Below are 15,900 nucleotides of genomic sequence, written 5' to 3'. Positions count from 1 at the left end.
AAATATAAGAACAATTTGCCATACATCACACACTTAATTTCATCTCTTTCACTGACAGTACAGGGGCTTCAGACTGACAGTCCTGTCCCTGCTGGAACAGGAATTCAGCGTCCCAGGGGGAGGCAAGATTAAAGTAGAACTCTAAGATAATCACCCAGCTCTGACAAAAATCATTAAATACAAACACTAAAATTCTCAAAGGCCCTGAGCATTTGGGACAGCAATTTTTCAGCACATCTGCAAGGTGTCTTCCCAAGTCACCTGGTGCCCGCTAGTAACAGGCATTGGTTCAAGTATCAACCCAAAGGGCGAAGTGCCAGCTCCAAACCACCCCTTCCCGCACTGCTGCAGGCTCCAGCAGCCTGACCCTGCTGCGCTCCTGAGCCCTGGCCCAGGCTTCATTGGAAAGCAGCAGAAACAATTAAAATTTTCCTCTTCTCGCCATCAGCAAAAAGAAAGTGGCGTGGCTGCAAGTCATGGGGGATTGATGAATGGTATCTGAAGTGCAGCGTGCAGCGGTACGGTTCCTCATAACTGAGGTTAATGAAGGAGAATGTCAAATAGCCTGTGACTGTACATCTGACATAATCTGCTAAATTAACTGAAAATCTACTAGCATTGTACTCCTAGCTAGTCACTTAACTATCATTAACCCCAGTAACAAGCTGCAGCGTGGCGGTACCCGGAATCCACAGGCAGTTTTTGGCAGCTGCTAGGGGCTGGTGGGCTCAGGCGGGTGCAGCTGCCAGGGTCAGGCAGTGCCCCGTGACACCGCGGTGGGCAGCGGCACAGGTAGTTTCAGCGTGAGACTGAACTTGGTGTCAGTTTGTTCCCCAGCCACTCCGGGCCCAGGGATCTGAACAGCAGCAAAAGGGATCCTAGATAGGGGAAAGATATGCGGAATAGCTAAATGACGTAAATTCATGGCCATTTAACAGTAAGCAGTGATTCATCCAGAAGCCTATACTTTAATATAATAATTTCAACTGAAATGTATTTGTCCCTGGTACAGAGAAAAGTGGGAAACCCAGGCTTGCTCCTTTACAAAATACACCCTCATAAGGCTGACCGTCCTGGCGTGCCTTATCCAAGCCAGGTGCATACCTTCCCCTTCCAGGGGCTGGTTTGGGGCAGCATCCTGGAGCCATGGGCATCAGCTTTCTGTGCTGGATTCAGTGTGGAGCGGCCCCATGCCCTGCAGGGCTGTTGGCATCTCCCCCTGCTCCCACCACACTTCGTGGTTGTGGTCTTTGGGGACCTGGAGGTAATTTCTGACTGAGGCTTTGTCCTGGGGATGGTGACATGCATCTGGCTGATGGGTGCTTACAGCGAGCTTTGAGCTCCTTGTGTGGAAGACGCTTGGTGCATGTGTTGCTTTCCTGTTCGACTTGTTAGGATGGAGCGTGTTTCGGGAGGGAGCCTGGCTGGGTGCCCAGCATCAGCAATTCATTCAGAATTCATTTTCATGTGTTGCACAGAGTATCTTACAGGTGAAAACAACCTGTGCATCCTTGTTGGCTTCTCCAGAGGCTGGTGCACGGTCCCCAGCTTGGAGCAGGGTGACAGCATGGCACATGGAGGGGTGGCTGGTGGCGAGGAGCGGGCACAGACATGCCAGCACCTGCCAGCCGGGGACGTGCTGGCTGCAGGTGTGGCTGCAGCCTCTCTGCTGCCCTAACATGGCTGGGAAGCTCCCTGGGACTTGGCAGAGACAGGACCTGCCTGTCACAGGCTACAATCAGCTGCTTGGCCCCAAAAGGTGAGGACAGAAAAAAAACCCCTTGCTAGCAGAAAAGGAGCTTCCGATCCCTGTGCTGCTGTGCAGGGCTGATACCACTGCGGCCTTTGGAACCAAACTGGCTCTGCTGTCTGGCTGGGAGCACTTAAAAAATATTACTGATGCATTTGCTGCTTGACTGCAGTGTCACACCTGTGCTGCAGAGCAAATTAAGCTGCAGCTGATAGCTAGAAAACCAGGCATTTCTTTTTTAATGGCTTCAAATCCTTTCCTACTTAATTCCTGTTTACAGCATAAATACTGAAGGAAATTAAACTATTTAAGAGAAAAAATGGGTCCCAATTTCTGTTGATGCCGCCTTCTCAACTTGCAGGAAGAAAAGTATGTTTAGAGGCTGGGTTCTGCTCTAAAGGCCACCACTCCTCCATGGGAGATTCTGGCTTCCCACTGATGTGTAAGATAATTTCTAGTTTCAAAGATCTTTTTGCTCTTGTCCTGGAGATAAAATACAACACTGAAATTGCCAAGAGCAGCTTTCCTAGTTTGTGGTTCCAGTGTGGCCTTTCCTGACCTTTGGACATTTGCCGTGAATGCTTTAATCCCTAGCAAGGGTTTTATCTTAAGCAGATACTATAAAGGATCCGAGAAGTAGGTCAGGGGACATTAAAGAGTCTATTTGATTCATTGTGAACTGTGGGCACAGCACTGTTTTTAAGCCTGAAATATCATTACTCAGATGCAGTGAGAGCTGCTGCTTTCATTTTTGTTTTAGAAAATAGTCAAATAGACTGACTGGTAAGAGAAAGGGGATGGAGGGAGCCTATAGTGCATCCCACACCAGAACGACTCCGATCCTTAGCCAGCGTCATCCTGTATAGAGATTAATGTCATCCCCCGATGTCATGTTACAGAGCCCATAGTAATGATTAAATTGGCATTATGAAGCAGGAGTTTGAAATGCAAAAACTAAATCCTCGTACTTTGTGAGAGCCCTTGGCTCCAGCGGGCATGGGCAGCGCCGGCTCAGCGCCATGCAGACGCGTGTGGTGCTGCAGCCTGCCTTTGGCGGGGAGGGCAGCTCATTTGCGAGGGGCTGAGGCAGATTTTATACAGGAGAATGGGAGGTTTGGGGAAAGTTTTTGGGGACTGAATACCCAGTTCAAGCAGGAAACCACCGCCAGCTGTCACAAGAGGTTCCTTGTGTTTTGGGGTGGCTGCGGCAGTGCTGGTGGTCCCACGGGACCTGCAGTGCCCCGAAAGGCGCAGGGCGAGGGGCTGCACCAAGGAGCTGCCTGCCCTGCGATGCGCTCTGCCCCCAGCACTGCCGGCTCTCGTCGGGTCTGCAGGCTTCTCGGTCAGTGGATAGCGTTATAGAAATGGAAATGGGAGAATTCCAGCTGCCTCCCTTCTGCTGAGCGGGCCAGTTGTTTTGGGATGTTCCATATATACTTTATTAAGTATGGACAATATGGGTAGCTTTTTTCCTCCTTGCAGCCTGTGTCTGACCAGGGTGCAGAGGTTTCATTTCTTTTAATGATTCTCAAGAAATTATTGAGAAATCTAAATGTTTCAGAGTTATCTTCAAGGCTTACTGTAGTTCAAATGGTTTCTATAAATCCACAGTGCAAATGCTATTTTTCAAAGCTTTACTGTTCCCCAAATGATTGTAATGGTGTATTGACTGACTTTACTAGGGCCCTGGGAGTTTAGAAAAGAAAAAAAATAGCTTAGCAAGCAAGATGTCTTAAAATATATATATGAAAGTTTTCAAAGTTCATCTAATCTATCTCTGTTTTGGGTATTTATAAACCAGACACTATCATTAATGTTAACAGCACTTTTCCGTTCCCGGGAATATTGCAGCTGTGGGTTGACTGGAGCTCTGTCATGTCTTGCTCAGATGAGCGACAGAGGGTTTCTTCTAGAGGGAGACTGACCACCCAGCGCATGGGGCTGGGGCTGCCTGGGGCACTGCTCCCTGTGCCAGGAACTGCTGTCGGGAGCAAGTGCTCTGCCTTCCAGCACAATCTGAGTGTTTTCATGTAACAAATTATTTTCCAGCTCAGGGCCCTCCAGTCATGAACTTTCCTGCATCCCTCCTACAGCACTGCATCATTTTTACAGTGTTTTGCCTTTTCCCCTGGTGCTCGCCGTTTGCTGGAGAGCCTCTGGGATGCTTTATGGCCTGGGGACGCACCAGTGGATGTTCTCCGGTCTTTCTCTAAAATACGTTTGCCCATGATTCAGGTGACTGGAGTCAGTGGTCCCATCTATGTCTTGCTGGACCTTGCAGCACATGTGAAGAGAAGTTTCCTGTGCTTTGCTGTCACTATGTGCCATTTCCAGGGTGAGCCATTAAGGCAGCTTCTTGGGACCCCACAGGGCAGGGAAGGGGGGAGAGCCCACCTTGATGCTGCCTCAGGCCTCCCGTGAGCTCACTATGGCTGATGGAGAGGTGAGAGGCACAGCCAGTCCCAGCCCGCCGCAAGGGTGAAGCTCCAAGATTCCTTTAAGAATTTAGCAAAGGCATGTGAACTTCCTATAAGTGATTGCCTCAATGAAGGGAATTTGCCAGGCTTAGAGAAAAAAATCGCAATCAACCCATCTTTTGTTACAGCCGTTCTTTTCATTGATAATCCAGTAAAACTGTTCTTTATGGAAGACAGTGAAATCCTAAAGCCAGCCTTGATGGCAGAGGATATTATTCATTAAGGGCAGCAGATTGTTCTTTGCTATTCAGAAAGCTGATTAAATTGAAATGTTCTTCATATTTCCGCAAAGAACTGAATGCCAGAACATAAACTGAACTTCTATCTTTTGATAGAAAACAGACGGCATCATTGGTGCTAATGTCTTTCGGCATATTGTCATCATAGATTATGCCAGACCCTGCCATAGACAGATCGATAGATCTATGTATGTATGTAAAGAGAGAGAGATATACACAGATGGATCTCCAGCTCTGTCCGTGCGAGTCCAATTGCTCCTGGTGCATCAACTCTGTGCTCAGCAACATCGCTGCAGGCCCACGTGGTGGGTGCTTGCCCCGCGTGGCAGCATCCCCATCCCAGTAGCCAAAGAGCAGCACAAACAGCAGGGCAGCAGTCAGTCGGACCAAATGTGTTTGGGTTGCAAAAGTAAAGCCATTGGGTTTATTCCGAATGCTTTCAGTGTCGGACCCCACAGAGGGCGGGGAATGAGCTCTGGTGCTGGCTGCCCAGAGGGTTTCCCTTCCGCAGTGGCTGAGACCATGGGGGGGGTCTCAGGGACAGGGAGGAGGAGGAGGATGGCAGTATTCAGGGGATCCTCAGACACTTCCCAGATAGTGAGCTGGGGGAAGGGATGAGCTGCGGGGAGGTTATTTGCTGGAGGAGCACTGGAAAAGAAGGGAAGACAGGGAGTTTAGAGTAGAGACCAAGGCTTTATTCATCACACGCCCCACGGTCCCACAGGCACCGGCACAGGGGTACGATGCTGTTGTGGCCAAGGTGGGGTGGGACAGCTGCTGCCGGTGGCAATGCTGGCAGTGCCAGCCCCTTCTGTCTGCCAGCCTGTGCGCTGGTGAGTGCCACCAAAGCAGCCCTCCTCCCTTCTTTCCTGTGATTGCTAGAGCTTCTGGGATCCTAAAATGTCCATGTAACAGAATTAATACAAGATGAATATAACTCCATACCCTGTATCTGTTTAAGCTAATAAATAGTTTCAGTTAATGGACAGCAAAAGGAATGATGCTCAGTAAATTTGATTTTATGAGCCTTTCACTTATTTGCTGTGCCCATTAGGTCGGAAGTTAGGTAATGGTAAGTGTCCATTAGTGCATTAGCTCAGTGATGAGGGAGCTGAATTAAAAAAAAAAAAAAATTGTGGAAAAACCCCCGAAGCCTTGCGCATTTATTAAACCCTCCGTTCTTCAGCCACCAGGTTGGAGGGACATTAGAGTTTGGTCTTCATGGGGAAAGTACAGCGATCCATGAATCACCTGCTTCCTCACCACAGCTTTCACTCTGCGCTCCCCTGCGGCAGGGAGCCCCGGGGCTGGGGCTGCCTGTCCTCCCCGGCCAGGGACCCATCCTGCGCCTGACGCAAGAGAGGTCGCTGCGGAGCGGAGGGGCTGCGTGGCCCCGTGGTGCCTTCGTGCTGTGCCGTGTGGGGCTGCATCTCCTCATCACAAATACCTGACCCAGCTCATGGCAATCCAGATAAACATTTAATTGATAATCTCTTCTTCTACTAATTTCCTGTAAAATTTTTACTCTGCCCAGGCAAATAAGGTTTTAAAATCTCTTTTCCCAATTTCCTGGGATTATTTACACACCCCACAAAGAGCTATTTACTGTTCTGGGTAATTCAATGAGCGTTCGCTTGCTTTGAATTAATATGCAGCATCGTTCCAAGTGCTAGCAATTTACTGGTAATTGGAACATTGGCTTACCCTGGAAAAAACATCCAGCCTTACAACTTAGTTTTCACAAGTCGCATTAATGCAGCAGGAGAGCCAAATTTCCTTGTTTACATGCTAGCAAGGAAAGATGTTCATTAGCAATTAGAAGCTAAATTCTCTTCGCTATCACTGTCTGACCGTTCTTCCCCTGTAGCTGTGCGGGATGCTGTGGGGAGAAGCGTGGTTTCCCGAGCGGGTCGATGATGCGCAGAGGGACCCGTTACGGTGGCAGCTACAGCCTCTGGTGGGGAGCAGCTGCAGGGGCATCCCTGGGGGACAGCAGGGCGCAGGCTCTGCAGCCACCGTCCCCAGGGCTGCTCCTCTGCACAGTCCTCTGTTGAGATGCCGAGAGTGGCCTGAGCACCACAGCCAGCTCTAGCGAGGGGTGGTAAAGTCACTACTGTAATTTTTAAGCAGTTTACCCAGAGATGTGTTGCAGATGCTGGAAGAGAGTTGGGTGGGTGAGGGGGTTTTGCGCAAGTGGGTGGAGAGCAGGGCAGCAGGAAACCTTTCTGGCAGCAGGAGGAACTCTGAAAAACAAAAATACAGCCTGTATGTGCATTGCAAGCTGTTGGCAAACCAAATGATCATTGCAGAGACCTTTGCTTCTGGTTTACTTACAGGATTCAGTTGAGATGTCTGTAAGACTGATACCTAATGAATTGCATTATTCTTCGCTCACCTGGTGATTGATAGTTAAATCTAATAACAGCGTCAGTCTCGTCAGCAGACACATTTCAGTTTCAGTTTGTTGAATGCACTCTGACCGTGGACAAACAGTGGGTGTAATAGAGACCTATCTTTGAAACTAATAGAAACTGATATATAGAAAATGAAATCTGTTTTCTCTGCCTGTGTTGTCTGCTTGCTTTCCTGATTTGGTTCCACTTACAAGGGTTACTGAAGATGCTAACGCTTCACCAGGGGTTTCCCAGATAATGAAAACAACTTTGTTAGGGAGTGCAAGGTGGGGAAAGAGACAATAAGTTGCATTTGTTTGACACAGTTTTGAGCCCCCAGTGGGAACACTTTAAATGTGTGCAGTCCAGAGAGAGGGTTACCGTGCCTTGTGGGAGCCTTTTTCGTCCCCGAAGCTTTCTGTCTTGTGTATGACCCCCTGCTCAGGTGTGACACCGAACCCAGCTGAACGTTAAGGCAAATTGTTCTGGGGTCAGTTAAAATACCTGGGTGGTGTTTGCTGCTGAATTCGGGCAGCCGTTTGGCACCTGGCCTTTGTGCGCCACTGCTTCTGTCTTAGCGGGATGCTCTAGGTGCAATGCCAAGGCAAGCGTCGCTGCCCTGCCGTATTCTCCTGGCGGACGGTGGATGCACGTCGCTGCTCCTTGTCGGAGGTCAGCTTCTCAGGGTGTTGCTTGACAATCAGGAGAGCCTGCTCCCTGCTTTGGTGCCCCGCAGCACCCGACCCTCGTGCCAGAATCTTCCCCTGAACCGGCAGCGCGACTGGCAGGTCATGGGGAGGTCATGGCAGGCCCCTGGCCATGCCCCCCTTGCAGCCCTTTCTGCTGGGGGGTGCCCATGGCATACACACATACCCCCCAGCATTCTGTACTGCCCCTTGGCCAGGGCTGGGTCTGCCTCCCCAGCAGACGCCCGCATGGTGCTTGGTGACCTCCCCAGCACAAAGCTGTGCCCTTTGCATGACCGGTGAAGGGGGCAGCTCTCAGGGTCCTTGCGACAGCAGGTCCCTTACTGCAACTGTTGTTTCTCTCAAACCGTTCTTTTTTTCATTGCATTTACTGTAGAACTAAAAATCTTCATGATACAAATATTTTTAGTGATTTTCATGCTTTGCTTTTGACCTATGAAAATGTGTTTACCACCCTGAAAATAAACAACTGCGAATATAGGACTGGTAGTTCTAGAACAAAAATTAACATATGCAAAATTAAATACTTCTAAAGAATTTTATTTCATTAGGGAATTTGCTGCTTATGAAAGCTGGCAGGCTGACAGCCTGGAGAGCTGAAATCTGGCCGTTGCAAGAGATGACCATGCACAGCGATATTGCAAGCATCCTCCACCTCGCCTGCTGCAGGGAATGTGTTTGACCCTGCTGGCAGAGCATGCCAGAGGGTGGTTAATTCTTTTGCAGTTGTACTTCCAGCCATTTCCTTCCCTGCATAAGCAGTAACAGCAGCTTGCAGGAACCGGTCTGCTGGGGCCCTGGGACTATCATTCAGCTTCGATTCACGTAGGTCTCTGGGTGGAAATAGCTTCCAGTCACTAGCACCAACCTGGGGACAATACAAACCCACAATCTGTAGGAGAAATCCTTCATAGCCAGTTAGCAGGCTCTCGAGCTATCAAGTACCCTTCAGCCTCCTTTGTACCTTCTCACAGAGGCTACAGAGCTTGAGGGCCATGAGGAGGTCCCCTCTGTCCCCTCCTGCTCTTTACAGCTGCCCTTGCCTGCAGCCCCCCTGGGCAAAGCTGTGCAGAGCCATCACCCTGGGACAGCAGTGCTGTGGGGCTGGTGGCCATACCAGCTCTCCTGCACACCTGGTAACTGCCCTCCCAGATGGCATCTCCATGGGCACCCACAGCAGAGGGTGCTACGGCCTTAGCTTCAGCCGTGGGGAGACAGCATGGGCTTGCAGAAAGTCAATGCAGAGCTAAAATTAGGAGCAATATCTTCCTCACACCCGGCACAGTCCTTATTCCCGGAGACCACGCATTCTTAAAGGGTGATTAATATGATGTTTGGGAGAGGACATTAAGTGAGACGTCCTATTTACAAAAAGCTTCCTAGTGGAGTATTCAAGAGAACAGGGATCCGGAGAGAGACGTAGTGTGTGTTGTTGGTAATGTAAAAGGACACCGTTATTTGTATTGCATCGCTGAACTCCATTAAGTCTTTTATTCACCTTGTTCTCAGGACAAATGCTGTTTCACGTGAAGCCATCTACCAGTCAGCACCCATCAGCAGATCGCTATTTAATTTTTTTTTATGCCAGACAGGAAACGGGCTGCTGCTGAATCATAACGATATGCTGCTTGCAGCACCACTGACTCGGTGTGGACGGCTCTGTGGCAAGCGGTGCCCAGCAGCACCCCAGTTGGCACCAGCAGCGAGGCCGTTCCTCACTGGCAAGCCAGGCGCTGCCGGCAGGAGCCCACCTGGGCTGGGAGGGCAGGTGCGCCAGAGATGGGTCCTTGTGCAGGGCTTTACCCTTGCTGCGCCACTGCCGGTTCCCGCTGGAGCTTTCCCAGCGCATCCCCTCACCCACTCGCCGTTGGAGCGGCTGATGGTGGGTGCCCCTGTGGGCACGGGCCTCCCACTGAGTCCCGGCTGCTCCGTGCTCTGGGGGTCTGGGGTGCGGCTGGCACGTGTACCCCCTCGGGTGTCAGATCCCTGGCAAAGCTGTGAGAGCAGCCCGCTTCCCTCCTCCTCCGCATTAAGATTAATGTTTAAACAGCACTTGTCCTATAAATCTCTCTCGGAGGCTTTCCTCAGAACAAATAGTTTGCGGGAGAACAAGGCATCTATTTGAAAATGACAGGGTTTCCAATCTATTTATTAAACAGGTAACCACTCTCTCTTGAAATGTCAGATTGACTCTTCATCTTCCGCTGGATGCAGTTACGAGCACGTTATGGCAGAATATGTTACCGCCTATATTTATTTACAAGGAGAAAGAGTCATTGAGATTAATTGCACAACTGAATATGCAATATGGTAAACAGTTATTTGGAAATGATTGTTTGTGTTTAATTATGACATACAGGATAAGTTTTACAGTCATAAATTTTTCATTGGATTGTAAATGCAAATGCAAGCATTGAAATATATCAGCGAAATACATAAATACGATCCCCTTCACAGGAGTCTCCTGTAAGGGAGCGCTCACGGTCCTGGGGCCCTGGCGTGCTGCTGGCAGCGGGCTGCACCCCGGCTCAGCGTGGACGTGAGAAGCTGTCAGCAAAACCAGCTCAAGAGTGGCTTAGAAACCAGAAATTACTTGTTTCTGCTTGTTTTGTTCTCTGTAAAAAAAAATGTTGAGGCAGAGCGGTGGCCTTAGTGGGCAGCAAGGGATGAACACCCTCCTGCACTTGGGGCATGGTCAGGCAGAAGGGGCCACCGGCTTAATCTGGGTTCCCGGCAAAACAGGAAAACTTTTTGTTTTCATGAAGGTGACTTGCCAAGCTGTTTGGCTGGTCTTACCAGCAATTGTTTTTATCAGATGATTTTTCCCACCTTTTCCCTCTTTTTACCCTTTTCTTATCTCTTTCTTCTCCTTTCCTCATCCCTCCTTCCCCCAGCAGATGCCTGTGCCCATGGATACATGCTGCTCTTGGCAATTGAAGAAAATTAAAAATAGGTGTGTAGGGGGAAAAAAGTTTAATAGGAAGAAAAGATGTGCCAGATAAAGTTTAAAAAAAAAAAAAGGTGGTAATAAAGAGGAAATTTAATTGAAATGCAAAATCTCCATGAGAAAAGGGAAAAATGTTGTTGAGGGAGGCAGAGGTAGAACGTTGTCTTCATCTAGTCTACTCATTTGAGGGAAGTAGCAGTATTTATTTCCCAGCTGTTTGAAAACTGGCATGATAATCAAAGATGAGTATTTTACTGTCTCTGTATTTCTGAAGGTAATCTCTCCTGGGACAAAATATATCACTTAGTGAATTTCATAATGTTTATTTTTGTATTAGGCAGAGAACAAATTGTTTCGATGTTGTACAATCACACACTCAGGCTTCCTACATGCTTAAAGGCAAGTGCTTGTGTTCTGAGCAACTGTCTGTGCCACTTTTCTTCTGCAAAGCTGGAAAGAGTGTTCCATTTCTGATGAAAAATTTTAATTGCAAAATGCTTTTTTGACCAAAAAGACACAGAGCAGATTTTGAATATAAAAAGACATTCTTTTCAACTGCTTCTCTTGGAAGGTCTCCCGTTGGTGTTGGTTTACCTCATATATTGCAAAAACAGAAATGTGGTACCAGTCATTTCCATATTCCATTCACTGTGAATACGTAGCTTAGTCAGAAAGTGAGGTTTCTGCAAGGTGGCAGAAAGCAATCTTTGTCACGGGGTTCAAACTGTTTACTCACATGGTTTGGACAAAAGACATCCTATTAGATTTCTGTTACTGGCTCCATTTGAGCAAAAGGGCTTGGAGTTGGATTTAATTAGAAGCTGATAACTGCTGTTGAAAGGCAGCCTGGTTTAAAAGGCTTTCGGCAATCTTGGGAAATGTTGTGCATTGTTCTGTTTTTTCCCTTTGATAATTAACTAGTCTGAGTCATATAATTTTATATATAATTATTCTCATTTGCCACATGCACTAGGAGAATTAAGAAACACTGGCTGTGAGGTGCTTCTCCGGCCACCCCAGGGTCACTCCCAGAGCTCCGCACCGCTGCCAGGCGGGCACTCGCTAGCTTTTGAGAAGCAAATATTGTCTCTCCCTGTCTGTCTTGTCTATCGTGTACCTTGGACTGCTTCTTTTTAGGTGTGACTTTGCTGTGTAGACACCTGCTTGTTGTGGAAAACCATCTTGTAACCAAAGCGAGGTGCCCTTGCTGATACGTGGCGGTGGTGCCGGCTGTCCCGGGCGTTACAGTGGGGGCACATCTCACAGAAAGACGAGCAGCTCTGTGTACATTGATTTTCTGTTTACATGGTAGGTGCGGTGTAGCACACTGACTGACCTTGTTTTAAAATGTACTTCTAATGTGTTACAAGACCTGTCAGCTGGACTGAAGACTTCAAGGACTGATGGCCAGGTCATCTGTCCTGCAGGATTTCCAAATGAAGACCCTTATAGGATGCTCTACAGCACAAGGTCAGAGATCGCCAGCGAGCTCCCCATGGTGCAACGGAAAGCCGGCCTCTCCTGTCGACATATCGGCTGAATTACAAAGTGGGATTTCAAGGTGAGACTTGAATCCATCTGGTCTCATGGCAGCGTTTCAAGGGCATGCGAATAGGGTGTGGAGGTTGGCATTACACAGGTCTTAAAGTAGGGTGTGCAGAAAGGGCTGACCTCTAGCTGAAGGACATGTTTAGGTGCTGCTGACTTTGTCATCAAACCTTAAGATGAAATATTGCCCCAGGTGAGTTCTGTTTATGATGTTTTCAGACTATTTTAATAGCGATATCATAGCGAGCTGTGGCCGTGATTTACACCGCGACAGCAGAGGGTACCCTCCAGTAATCCAGCAGAATGGTCGCTCTCTGTGTGGAGGGAGCCAAGGGACCGCAACGCTGGGGACCCTCTCCTGCAGCCGTTTTATTGCCACTTTCGTTCTGGTTCCTGAGCTGTGAACGATAAAGGACTCGCTTAACCTTCAGCCATGGAGTTACGCACACAGATCGCACTGCGGGGGCGGGCAGGAGAAAGCAGATAAATTGCACATGGATGTTTATATTTCTGCATATTGTGCCTCCATTTAGCTGTCAAATGCCCCATTGTTATTCTCAAAGACATATGCACTCACTCCTTTATTCTTTGATTAATAAGATGTAAGAGGGAATCTATGGCCATTGGGATGCAATGAATCAGTTCTGGGGAAAGCTAATTCGCTAAAGAAGAAATCGTACAAGGGAAGAAGCGATGTGGGGATGGGAGCATTAAGCCAGAGGTGCAACTGTCGGAAAGGCTTTCCTAGACTCTACCTTTAGATTATTTCTTGCTGTTTTTTCACTTCTCGGCCTTTTCCCAGTGTCCTAGTTGAAGGACACCTTTGAAATGAGGGATGAGCTATAATGAGAAAAGAGACGCAAATTAATCAAAGATGACACTAGAAATGATGTGAAACATAATTTCTTTGGCACAGTGGTCAGATGTAAGGGTGTATGTATATGTGTGTGTGTGTGTGTGTGTACGCAGACACATATACATGAGCTGTCATTGCTCATCGCTTGAAATGCTTGTGAAGGACTATACAAATATGAAAACTAATAAACCCTAAACAGAGGTGTGGGTGACCTTCAGTTAGAGCTCTGGAGTAGCATTCGGAAGGCATGGGTTTGCTTGTTGCCTCCCTCTCACTTTTCCTCTGTGATTTCAGGTAAAATCTTGAGCATTGTAGGTGGTGGCAGCAGGTGCCCCCCAGCAGCAGAGCCTTCTCCCCCAGGACCAGATGGGTGAGGTACACTAGAGGGAGGGAGGAGGGGGGAAATTCAGTGTGGCTGGCATCTTTTTATCTGACTGGGAGCCAGCGCAGAGACAGCGCTGTGCTGTGCTGCTGACACCGACTGAAGATTGGTCCCTGGCTTTACAACACACAGGGGCAATTAACTTTTATACAGTGCCTTGTGTTTCATAGTAAAATTCAGTGTCACCCTGAGAGCTGCAGGAGTCCAGTGCTCATCGAAGCCAGCTGTAACATCAGAGGCTGCCTGCTCACTGGCAGAGGAAGGATAGTCATATTTCCCCAGTGAAGCACCTGACACACGCTGTGTCCTGAAGATGGTTTGCAGCTCCCATTGGGCAGCCTGCTGCAGTTGGGGTTTTTCCCCAGTCAGCTGTCATTAGGCAGTTGTGCAGGGACAATGTGGTGTCACCTGCAGACATCCCTATTTCTCCCTGCAGCGAGGCATGCTGGTTCCCAAGAGCCGGGCGAGGGGAGGCACTGGCTGCCCCGGGACGTGGGCTGTGGCAGTTTTCCCTCGGAGTTTCCCAGCAGTGCATGGTGGTGACGATGCTGTGTGGCCGCACACTTGCTCTGCTGGATTTCTCTGAACAAACACCACATTACATGTCATAAACAAGGTTACTGAACTTTTTTAACTAGAAGCACACAATGTATGGATTTTAAGTTGTTTAATGAAGCATGATAATTGAATGGCAATGGCTGTTCTTTAAAAATCCTGAAAATAGATGGAAATCTGTTGGGATCAATGTGTTGTCTACAGGGAACTAATCTATCTCTGAAAGAAGCTGATTTGTTCTTGTTGTTCTATGAAATTAGAAAATGCTGCTATTTATGAAGCACATTTATAAAACTTGCTACTTTTAAAGAGTTGGTATAAGGGCATTTACTTGTCATGTATTTATCAAATAACATACATGTAGCTGCCTTACAAAACCAGCTCCAATTAAAAAGAGATTTGAGAAGTAATCTGGTATGTAGGCTGTAAAGCTCTAGTGGAAGGAAAATGTACCTGGTTAAAGAATCAAATGTGGCTCTTAAAACCCAGACTGGCGATGTTTTAGCCTGTAATACAATTTCGTTCCCTTAAAACCTTTTATTGACATGAAAGTCATTCTGCCAGTGACTTTGCAGAGTTTGGTGTGCTTGCAAGTGAATAGCAATGTGTAAGTAACTAAGCAAGAACGTGTCATGTCTTCTCAGGAGCATTCATACTAGATCTATATACTAATAGGAAATCATTGTTTGGGTCACAGGGTAGGAGAGGACAATGGGAATCTTAAATCCCACAGGAAATAAAAAAAAATGAAAGAAACGGTGACTGTTGGGAGTTTTCCGCAGTCAGAGGTGTTGTATTTTGAAAACCACTCACCATTGTCATACGTTGTCGAAACCACTCAGAGCTCTTACCTGTCCCGTTGACTCCTATGAAGAGGGAAATGAAAATGTTGTAGTGGATTAGAGAAAGCTAAAGAAGCCAGCACCTTGTGAGCCAGTGACGTGTTAGAACTGGTAAAATATTTCACTGTGCAAGTTATTAAAAATTAGGAAATTGTATATGGTGTAAAGTTTGATCTTGATTGATTGTGTATGCTTAGAGCTAAGTCAGATCAATCCAAGCCACTGCATTAAAAAAGCAGTGACTTGACAGGAATTGCATAGATTGCCAACATGCTCAAAACTATTTTCACTACTTTGCTGAAATAAATACCTCAGTTCTGCCAAAACATATTAAAGGTAAAACGAGTCACCACGAAAGCAACCTAAAAGAAAACTGCCTTGCAGGAGGTGAATGACACTCTCGATGGCGACCGATGCTCCTGCCGTGGCGGCAGCAGGGGAGGGGGCTGCAGACCCTCCGTGCAGGTGAGCTCTCTGTCCTGGCTGGGCTGCCCCCGGGCAGGCACATGCTCCTGTTGGTGACGCAGGCAGCCCAGACAGCTGCCTAGCACAGGCTGCTCGGGGGACCAGGCGTGCAAGGGTGGCTGAAAAACGCCCAGGGGTGAGCTCCATCAAAGGAGTGAGGTCCATCACAGGGGATGGAGCACTGACTTGAGCTGGGCTTCAGCACGGGACCGATTAAGCTGGGAAGACTGGGCAGGCTGATATGAAAAATGTCATTGTCCACGTGCCTGGGTCTTAGATGCTTTTCCTGAGGGATTATTACAGTCTGTCATAAAATAGCTCTTTCTCAGCCCGGATAGTGATGAAAACATCCAGCTCAGGACAGTTCAGTCTCCGTGACAGTTGATATTTCCCCCTTTTGTTCTTTGAAGTTCCATTTGTGGCTGATAGTTGGGCAGCTTTCCCCCTGGTTCTTGTGCTTGGTGTTCACCCCAAGGGCAGCGAAAGACAGCGGCTGTTGAGTGCCATGTGGAGGCAAGGTGGCAAACCCGTTGGGCTTTCTCCTTCCCAGGCCGCTTTTCTGCGTTCTGTTTGCTTTTTATTTTCTCTTTTTGAGTTGAGGCAGCTGAGGCAAAATAATCCCCTTTTGAAAGTTTGTTGAATTTGCGTCAGCTGCAACTCCTGTGGGAAAATCACAGCTGTTCATATATGTGTATGCATATGGAGATAAAAAAATAGCAGAAGTATTGAGATGAGGTGA

At 47.9% G+C, this 15,900-nt stretch overlaps 1 long non-coding RNA gene across 8 annotated transcripts in view; it reads right to left on the bottom strand.

Annotated features, from left to right (window-relative positions):
* Positions 1-10,881: 10,881 nt before the first annotated feature.
* Positions 10,882-15,900, bottom strand: part of LOC114016030 (uncharacterized) — a 48,477-nt gene continuing 43,458 nt past the window's right edge. For 3 of the 8 annotated variants that reach the window (XR_008734059.1, XR_008734055.1, XR_008734056.1), the window contains 2 exons: positions 12,817-15,821; positions 10,890-12,459 (listed from right to left, as the gene is read on the bottom strand). This is a non-coding gene — a long non-coding RNA (uncharacterized LOC114016030). Of the gene's footprint in view, positions 12,460-12,816; positions 15,822-15,900 lie in introns of all 8 variants that reach the window. The other 5 variants (XR_008734054.1, XR_003560287.2, XR_008734063.1 and 2 more) reach the window with 4 other exon arrangements.

Source organism: Falco cherrug, chromosome 1 (genome assembly GCF_023634085.1).
Source record: "Falco cherrug isolate bFalChe1 chromosome 1, bFalChe1.pri, whole genome shotgun sequence".
NCBI classification, from domain to species: domain Eukaryota; kingdom Metazoa; phylum Chordata; class Aves; order Falconiformes; family Falconidae; genus Falco; species Falco cherrug.
Note: the sequence above shows the minus strand (reverse complement) of the source record. Positions and strands in the feature narration are given on the sequence as shown.